Source organism: Lolium rigidum, chromosome 6 (genome assembly GCF_022539505.1).
Source record: "Lolium rigidum isolate FL_2022 chromosome 6, APGP_CSIRO_Lrig_0.1, whole genome shotgun sequence".
NCBI classification, from domain to species: domain Eukaryota; kingdom Viridiplantae; phylum Streptophyta; class Magnoliopsida; order Poales; family Poaceae; genus Lolium; species Lolium rigidum.
Window position 1 is genome coordinate 306540756 of NC_061513.1, and position 10188 is coordinate 306550943.

The following is a 10188-nucleotide window of genomic DNA, read 5'->3' on the forward strand; positions in this document are numbered from 1 at the left end:
CTAGTACGCGGAGGTCTCGCGCAATACAAAAATACGCCCCATGTAGCTGGTGACGAGGGATCACCTCGGCAATGCCTACGTATTGTAGACTTGGGTTTCGGGAGAGAGCGACGATGGAGATTCCGGGAGCGAGATTAGGCACACGACGTACCCAGCTTCGGGTCCCCTCGGTGGAGGATCCCTACGTGCTGCTAGCAATCCAGTATATGATCATAGATGTGTTTACAGGGTGCCGCCGTAGGCGGAGCTATGTTGTCTATTTCCTGTCTATCTGTTGGTCTCCCTATTTCGGGTGCCCTGGCTAGCTTTATATATGTAACCAGCCTAGGGTTTTACAAGAGTTCTAGTCGACTACTTCTTCGGGTTGCCTTGTTGGGCCTTCTCCATATTGAGTCTTCTCCATATTGGGCCGAGCCGGGTATGCTAATAATGGTTACCCAAAGGGTATGCCCATGTCAGTAGCCCCCGAGTTTATAGGGAAGTCAAAGACTTGCGTAGAAACTCCAAGCATAACCATCTCCGAAGTCGAAGAAAATACAAGGCGAGGTCCATGTCGTAGATCATGTGTAGCGTAGATGATGTCGACGATTCTTGAAATTATCGGGTGCGCGTCAGCGCTCCCGATGGGAGTAGCCCCCGAGTCTATGGGCAAGTGCTTGCACTTGGGCATAGACTCAAGTTGTACTACTCGATGAAGAACTTAACTATATTTCTCGGAGGACTCAATGAAATCCATGTGCTCCCGATGGGAGTAGGCTCCACTCGAGTCGTAGAATCGAGTTGAGTCTACAAACCTTGATTGTCATAGATGTTGACGAAGTTATTTTTCTATCGGGTGCGCGACCAGCGCTCCCGATGGGAGTAGCCCCCGAGGCTACATCCAAGTGTTTGCACTTGGGTGTAGGCTCAACTTGCTTGTAATTGACTCCACAATTTTTCCTCTTTCTTATCGGGAGGGTGAACAATACTCTCGATAAGAGTAGCCCCCGAGCCTATGAGCAGGTGCTTGCACCTAGGCATATGCTCAAGTTGTACTGCTCGATAAAGAACTTGACTATATTTCTGGGCGCAGCCCCTCTTTTTATCGACTTCAGGCCGTTGCTATTTTTATTTGACATCCGTATCTATATTGTACAGGGATAATGGTAATTGGGGCTAGTTCATCTGACGGATCAGGTACTAATTAACTGCTCTAGTGGCAATCCGCAAAAACCTACTTCAAGATCACGTCCCTGGACATGATCTCGGGATACTGGTGTAAACTTCGACAGGTGCCGCTTAAGGTCTTACCATTCTGTCGAGCCCCAGTCATATTTATCGGGTACCTAACGCGTCTGTTAGGATTTTTCTTCGTATCTGTTGATACGGATAAAAGTAGCAGAGCGCAGTCTTCGGCGATGCCACGCCCAGCAGAACGGATCTGGGGTCTTACCTTCGCAAATTTGCGGCATTCAGAAATTGATCGCAACTTTGGCGTTCTGAGAATATATTGTCGAGTGCCTTGTTCGGCTGATGCAATGACCCATTTTGCGGGTTCTTCTATTTTTCTCTCGGGCTTGATGAGACAGCCGAATATATTGGTTCTTCTATATTGTCGTCAAGCACATCGCCGATGCTCTTGCTCAGAACAAATGACGAGTCAATGGACCCGAAGATTTGTCCATCCTCTTTTTTTCCCTTTTTTTTTCTCCTTGATGATAATTTCGTCGAGTTCCTCCTTCAGGAAAATTTCTTGGGGTCCTCTTTGAGGACAATTCTTCGGGTCCTTCCCGAGGATAATTCTTCGGGACCTGCTTGAGGATAATTCTTCGGGACCTCCTTGAAGATAATTCTTCGGGACCTGTTTTTTCTTCAAGACAGTTTCGTCGAGTTCTCCCTGTAGACGATTTCGTCGGGTTCTCTCTTATATACTTTGAAATCTGCTATCTCCTGCACAAATAAACAAACTTTTTCTATCTTTCCCTTGACTCTCTTTTTCGCATGCGATGTCAGATGCTCAGATTCGATGATATGTAAAGTGAATATATGCCGCGCAGCCCCCGAGCGTCGGGTGCGATGAAAGTAAACGATAATCAACTTTGTGCAAAATAAAGAACACTTAGCTTTTTGGACACGACGAAGTCGATGCGCGATGAGGTCTTCGAGTGCAGCGAAAAAGTCGAGCCGAAGTAGAAACCATAAAATAATGAAAGTAGATGTCGCCAAATTATTGATGGAGAAATAGCCGAACCCCCAAGCGCTACTAAGGTGATATCATGATTGTTGCTTAGATGTTGTGTCGCAGTTGCGACCCAAGGCGAAGTCATGGTCGAGCCCCCGAGTGTTTAGCCATGATGTCGAAAGAAGTTGACGGAGTTGCGACGTTATATAAGGTGACGCCATTTAAGATGAAGTCATAGACAATAATATGCGAAGATGAACCCCAGATGAAGTATTTGAGATGAATCCATATTGAAGATTACGCCATTAAATATAGAGCATATATTGAAGATAAATCCGTCGATATCATAGAGGATGAATCCATTGGCCCGAAGAATCCAGTAATAACCATAGAAGATGAATCCGCTGATATCATAGAGGATGAATCCACTGAGCCGAGGAAAATAGTTCCAGTAATAACCATAGAAGATGAATCCATTGACCCGGAAACGCATCGGGTAGTATTGTATAAGAATAAACCAGTAATATCCATATAGATGAATCCGGAGAAAATAAATTCACTTTATAAGAGGATCCGACGAAGACAAATCCAGTAAGCCGAAAAAGATAAATCCATTGAGCCGAAGAAGATAAATCCATTGAATCGAGGAAAATAAATCCACTTAGCCGGGAAGATATGTTCACAAAAAAACCCCGTTTTGGCACCCCGAAAATGAAAAAACCATCAGCCATGGGTCGGATTGGAAATCCGCTTCCGGGGCATTGCTTCCCATCACAGGGACCACGCACGTGCCAAATATGGCCTCGTTCCGACAAATTATGCGGCGTCACGGACCGTTTCCTATTCATTTGCTCTAAAAGCCATAGAACTCCGGACGTGATAGCTCTGTTTGTGAAGGGTTTTTCAAAATAATTGTTGTATCATAATTCCGTCTTTTGGAGTGGTTACTAGGACACATAAAACGACGCCATGCGGCTCCAAGGGATTTTCTAACTTAGTTTAAATTGCCATCCGCCAAAACGGGCCCCCACGGAGATGCGGTATGGCCGTACCGGGCGCGCTGTTGCACCCATTCACCATCGTGCTAAACGGAAAAAAATTAGCACATAAAGTGATGAGTTGTAGACCTAAAAACATTTTTCCCAGAATTTATTGAGCGACGGAAAGTGTACCCCTAGTTCAAATCCGGTCACTTTCCAGCGGATTCAGCGGGACACAGCAGGAAGCCGCAGGGATTCCCAGATAGCTAGCACGCACATATGACATGTGATATGTGGTGAGGAGGCGGTGTCCTACTACTACGCGGAGGTCTCGCGCAATACAAAAATACGCCTCATGTAACTCGGTTCACAAAAAACCCGTTTTGGCACCCCGAAAATGAAAAAACCATCGGCCATGGGTCGGATTGGAAATCCGCTTCCGGGGCATTGCTTCCCATCCCAGGGACCACGCACGTGCCAAATATGGCCTCATTCCGACAAACTATGCGGTGTCACGGACCGTTTCCTTCTCATTTCCCCTAAAAGTCATAGAACTCCGAACTTGATAGCCCTGTTTGTGAAGGGTGTTCCAAAATAACTGCCGTATCCCAATTCCGTCTTTTGGAGTGGTTACTAGGACACATAAAATAACGCCATGCGGCTCCGCGGGATTTTCTGACTTCGTTTAAATCGTCATCTGGCCAAAACGGAAACCCGACGACATATAAGAAAGTGTTTGAATTGTTACTATATTAACATGATATACATGATTCAAATATGCTTGATTTTGACATAAACGGATAGAGGATGTTTTTCTGAACATTTTGATACCTTATACGTATTTTTCTGACATCATATGAATTAGTTATGATTTTTACAAAATTAGACAAATTTGACAAATAGTCTACGCCGAGGGTGGCCGTCGGTGTAGCCCTGTCTACGCCTAGGGCCAAACATATGCCGAGGGCTGCCCTCGGCGTAGACTTCGCTACGCCGACAGCAACGATACGCCGAGGGTGAAACTCGCTGGCTGGCCGTGCCGGGCCATACGCCGACGGCCCCGACATTTGGCCGTCGGCGTATGCCACGGCCCTCGGCGTACGTCGCCATTCCTGTAGTGCCTCTCTCTACCTACTAGTTACGTACTGCCACTACGGTCAGTATTGTTTCACTCAGCTTAACTCCTCTTCCCGTCAATCTGTTGCGACTGAACATTGTTTTGCAGATCCAGCTTTGCAAAAAGTCTGAAGCGGAGGAAAAAGCAAGAAAATGAGCAGCACGAAGACGTCTTGGCCGGAGGTGCTGGGATGGCCGGCGGCGCAGGCCGTGTCGCAGATTGCCACGGACAGGCCCGACGTGGCGATTGAGGTGCTCCCGTCCGGCACCAGCGTCACGCCGGGGTTCAGCGCATATCGCGTCCGTGTCTTCTTCGATGGGACCGGCAGCGTCGAGGCCACACCGGCGATTGGTTAGATTGACGACGCCGTCGTGCTGAGTGCGACTGATTAAGAGAGTCGCTGAAAGAGGTGTTTGGTCTTTGTTTTTTTTTTAACTGATCTTTGTTTTGTTTCGTGAGAGGACAAACCCATTTGGTTTGACTAGAAAAAGTATCTGTGCGTTGCACCGGGAGAGACATACAAAGTAAAATTTTGTTACTACATCTTACCGCAGAAATACATACTACTAGTATAATACACATTTTATGGGCCTCCTCAAGTACAAAAGATATTCTTCTCAAACCAACACCAGAAGCAATTAACTACTGCCAATATTCTCATCTCTAGCATCGAAATGTCTCTAGATGGGTTCTTACTTTATATTTTCATTTGAATTCCTACATAAAGTTCGCATGTTCCAATCTGTAGAAATATTTCCTAACTGCATACACCATAGACTTATAAATCCCTCCTCTCCGTACTCCCAGTTTCAAAATTCTTGTCATTATCTTCCTTTCTGACTGTATGTTTTTTTTAATTATTGCCATGTACAGTTTTTTCCATTTGCAGTAAAAGATCGATTACTCAGCCTACCTTGTTCAATTGAATTTTTTTCTCTACCATTGCCCATCGAAGACTAAAACAGCTAAGAGAAAAGTGCTCATTCAGACTCGGCCCAAATTCACTGAAATGTAAAAGAATAAACTGGAGATCATAGATTTTTATTAGCATGTATAGAGCATGAACAAAATATCTGTAATAGGCTATTAGTTTTCCACACACCTTCTTGAAGCAAACCAAAGAGATTGCATCGTCAGGGGTTGCCGAGGCTTCACCTTCGACGGGAGTGCACAACGGCGTGCTTGACTGGAGAAGCTCTGCCCAGCCGGTAGTTCTGCTGGTGCTGCTTCAAACAAACAGCACAGGAATCTGCAGCGGAATCTAAACAACCACACACCAAATTAAAAAATCGTAACCGCCGCTGCCCCGAAATCGTGCCTTTCTCAAGGAGTTCACCGAGAAGTCCCCGGACTCCTTCAGGCCCCAGGATACCTTATCTCTCCCCTGGCTAAACGGGTGTAGGTCAAAAACCCTACACAGGTTTTCCTATTCCACCGTCTCCGCCAAGCCGAAGGCCCTTCTGAACCTAATATGCCACCCGTCGGCACTTCTAACCGCTGCTACCGTAACATACGGATTGTCGCAGCAGTCGAAGAGGCGTGGGAATCTCCCCTTGAGCGGCCCAGCCCCCGTCCACCAGTCCAGCCAGAAGTAAGTTCTATTTCCGTCGTGGACCTGGTGCCTAGCCCCTAGCTTGAAGTACCACTTCGGCTTCTGAATGGAATTCCAGAACTGTGATCCCTGCCTGGGTACCCTAGGGGAGAAAATGTTGTGATCGCCCAGATACTTGGCCCTGAGAAGATCTGCCCATAGACCCTTAGCCCCCTGATACAGTTTCCAAACCCATTTGACCATCAAGGCGATGTTCATGCGCTTTGTGTTGAGGATCCCCAGACCCCCATACGCCTTGGGTTTACAAACCGTGTCCCAATCCACCATATGGTATTTCCTCTTGGGGCCGACCCCTTCCCAAAAGAATCGGGCCCTAGATTTGTTCATAGCTCCATGCGTCGAGTCATGTAGGAGGTCAAGCCCATCACAAACATTGGTAGACTCGAGAGGCATGAGTTGGTCAATTCTAGTCTACCCGCATACGCTAGAAAGAGACCCTGCCAAGGGTCAACCCGATGACCCACCTTTTCAGTCAGGAAGTGCCAGTCTGCCACCAAAAGGATTTTATCCGCTACTTGGTAGCCCCAAGTACTTCAGAGGTCGTATAAAACAGTTTTTCATCGGAGGTCGTATGCAACCAGAAATCTCGTTTTACCGAAAGATGATACCATTTTGCATAATATATAGAAATTCATTTTTTCAAATTTTCATTAAAGCTAGATTACATAATACGTGGGCAGTTCAAAGGATTTTATTTCTTGAATTTTCTATCATTTTATTTTATTTTTTTTCAAAACTGAAGAGGCGATCCGGGGGGGAGGGGGGTGGGGAGGGAAAATCATGGCAGCCCTTACCACCGGCGCACCATCATGCTGCAGCATGGCTTGATCTGGTCTGGTCCCCTTCAAACTTTATCGCCGGCGCATCTTTTTTGCTTGTGCGCCGGCAGTAAGACACCATCGCCGGCGCGGCGACATGTAGGTGCGCCGGCACTATTTTCCACCAGCGCATGGATTTGCTGGTGCGCCGGTAGTGCTATTTCCATCTATAGGCCTTTTCCTAGTAGTGCCTGTTTTGGCCAGATGGCAATTTGAACGAAGTCCAAAAAAAATCTCACGGTGCCACGTGGCGTCATTTTATATTTCATAGTACTATTTCGTTTGTCAAAATTGGGATACGACAATTATTTTGAAAAACTCTTCATGAAATGGGCTATCACGTTCGAAGTTCTATAGATTTCAGGGGAAATGAGGTGGGAAACGGCCTCGACATGGCATAGTTTTTCGAAACGAGGTCATATTTGGCACGTGTATTGGCCCTAGGATGGGAAGCAAGTCCCCGGACGCGGATTTCTAATCTGACCCACGGGCGACCATTTTTTTATTTTTAGCGTGCCCAAACAATTTTTTTGTGGAGCAGCTACATGAGCGCATTTTAGTATGACGCGAAAATCTGTGCGGTGATAGTAGACCACCTACGCACCACCTATCACATGCCATGTGCATGCGTTAGCTTTTTGGGAACCCGTGCGGCTTCCGGCGGTGTCCCGCCGAATCCGCTGGAAACTGACCGGATTTTAACTAGGGGTCAACTATCCGCCGCTCCATAAATTTCGGAAAAAATATTTTTAGTTCTACGACGCATAATTATATGTGCTAATTTTTTTCCGTTTAGTTTGTGCGCGAATGGGTGCACCCGCACGCCCGGTACGGCGATACCGCATGTCCCGGGGGCCCTGTTTTGGCCAGATGACAATTTGAACGAAGTCAAAAAAATCTCACGGAGCTGCGTGCACTAGTAGGAAAACCCTTATAGGCGAAGCTTATTTCTGTGGCGCACCACCAAAAATGCGCCACAGAAAATTATTCTGTGGCGCACCAGGCACGGTGCGCCACAGAAATAGCTTAATTTTGTGGCGCACCAGGGATCCATGCGCCACAGAAATTTGGTGGGGCCAGCCCCAATCATTGGTTTCACTATTTCTGGGGCTTGCCCGGTTGGATAATTTTTAGAATCTACAAATTCGAAAAAAGTAAAAAGTTACGGGCAGTTAAAGATTTTTTGCTGCAAAATACAAAAGAAGAAAAAAAATTCTGTGGCGCACCAAGTGCCCATGCGCCACAGAATTAACGTTCGAAATTTGAAATTTCTGGCGCCCACTTCTCCTTCTCTCCTCCATTTCTCCCCTTCTCCACTTCTCTCCTCCATTTCTCCCCTTCTCCACTTCTCTCCTTCTCCTCCTCTCCTCTTCTCTTCCTCTCCTCCACTTCTCCACTTCTCCTCTCTCCTCTCCTCCATCGGCGACCAACTCCGCCGACCAACTCCGCCGACCAACTCCGGCGACCTACTCCGGCGACCTCACTAGTAGGAAAAGGCTCATCAGTGGCGCACCAAAAAACGATTCTGTGGCGCATGGGCGGTGCGCCACAGAATTCTCGCCACAAAAATAAGGTTTCTGTGGCGCACCGGCCCATGCGCCACAGAAAGTCTTATTTCTGTGGCGCACCGGCGGTGGTGCGCCACAGAAACTTATTTCTGTGGCGCACCGGCGGTGGTGCGCCACAGAATTTTTTTTGAAATTCAAAAAAAAATGGCGGCCAGATCTAGATCTAGATCTAGATCTGGGGCCGCCGAAATTTTTTAATTTTTTTTAATTTCGCTGGAAGGTAGCCGGAGGTGGGTGGGTGGGTGAAGGAGAAGGACGGCCAGAGGAGGAGGTGGTGGTGGTGGTGGTGGTGGTGGTGGTGGTGGTGGTGGTGGTGGTGGTGGTGGTGGTGGTGGTGGTGGTGGAGGAGGTGGTGGTGGTGGTGGTGGTGGTGGTGGTGGTGATGGAGGTGGTGGTGGTGGAGGAAGAAGAGGTGATGGAGGAAGAGGAGGAGGTGATGGAGGAAGAGGAGGAGGTGGCCGCCGGAGTAGGTCGCCGGAGTAGTAGGAGGGGGAGGAGGAGGAGGAGGAGGAGGAGGAGGAGAAGGTCGTCGTCGCCGGAGTAGGAGGAGGCCGGCCGGAGGAGGAGGAGGTCGCCGGAGTAGGAGGCCGGCCCCGGAGGAGGGTGTCACCGGAGTAGGAGGCCGGCCCCGGAGGAGGTGGTGGTGGTGGTGGAGGAGGAGGAGGAGAAGGCCGGCCGGAGGAGAAGGTGGTGGTGGTGGTGGTGGTGGAGGAGGAGGAGGCCGGCCGGAGGAGGAGGAGGAGGAGGAGGAGGAGGAGGAGGAGGAGGAGGAGAAGTGAAGGAGAAGTTTGCATAAGAGGAGAAGTGAGGAGAAGTGGAGGAGGAGTGGAGGAGAAGTGGTGGAGGGCGGCAGGATGGGCACTAGGTGCGCCACAGAATTTTTTTGGACGTTAATTCTGTGGCGCATGGGCACTAGGTGCGCCACAGAATTTTTTTTCTTTTTTTTGTATTTTGCAGCAAAAAAACTTTAACTGGCCGTAACTTTTTACTCTTTTCGAATTTGGAGATTCTAAAAATTGTCCAACCGGGTGCGCCCTGGTGGATTTGGATGTAGAATTTTCGTGGGATCATTTTGATATATTATGCGTTTTTTTTCGAGTTCGTATGCAACCAGAAATCCAGTTTGATGATTTTCCCACGCAATTTTGCAAAAAAAGTCAAAATTCATGTTTGTTAAATTTTAGTGGTGCTAGATGATATAATACATGGGACTCTCGAAGGATTTTATTTTTTGAAATTTCTATCTATTTCTTTTATTTTTTTTAGAGGTAAAAAAGGCGATCCACGGGGGGGGTGGAGTTGCGTGGGGAGCCAAAAAGAACTTCTGTGGCGCATGGATCTCATGTGCGCCACAGAAATGTGTAGTTTCTGTGGCGCACCATCCCTCGTGCGCCACAGAAAGTCTTAATTCAGTGGCGCACGAGGAATTTGCGCCACTGAATGTCTTATTTCTGTGGCGCACGTGGTCCTGTGCGCCACAGAAATAGTGAAACCAATGATTGGGGCTGACCCCACCTTATTTCTGTGGCGCATGGATTGTTGGTGCGCCACAAAATTAAGCTATTTCTGTGGCGCACCGTGTCTGGTGCGCCACAAAACATATTTCTGTGGCGCACTCAAAACGGTGCGCCACAGAAATAAGGATCGCCTATAAGGGTTTTCCTACTAGTGCCTACTCCGACGACCTACTCCGGCGACCAACTCCGGCGACCTACTCCGGCGACCTACTCCGACGACAACAACCACCACCACCACCTCCTCCTCCTCCTCCACCACCTCCACCTCTTCCTCCACCACCACCACCTTCTCTTCCACCACCACCTCCACCACCTCCATCACCTCCTCCTCCTCCACCACCACCACCACCACCACCACCACCACCACCACCACCACCACCACCTCCTCCACCACCACCACCACCACCACCACCTC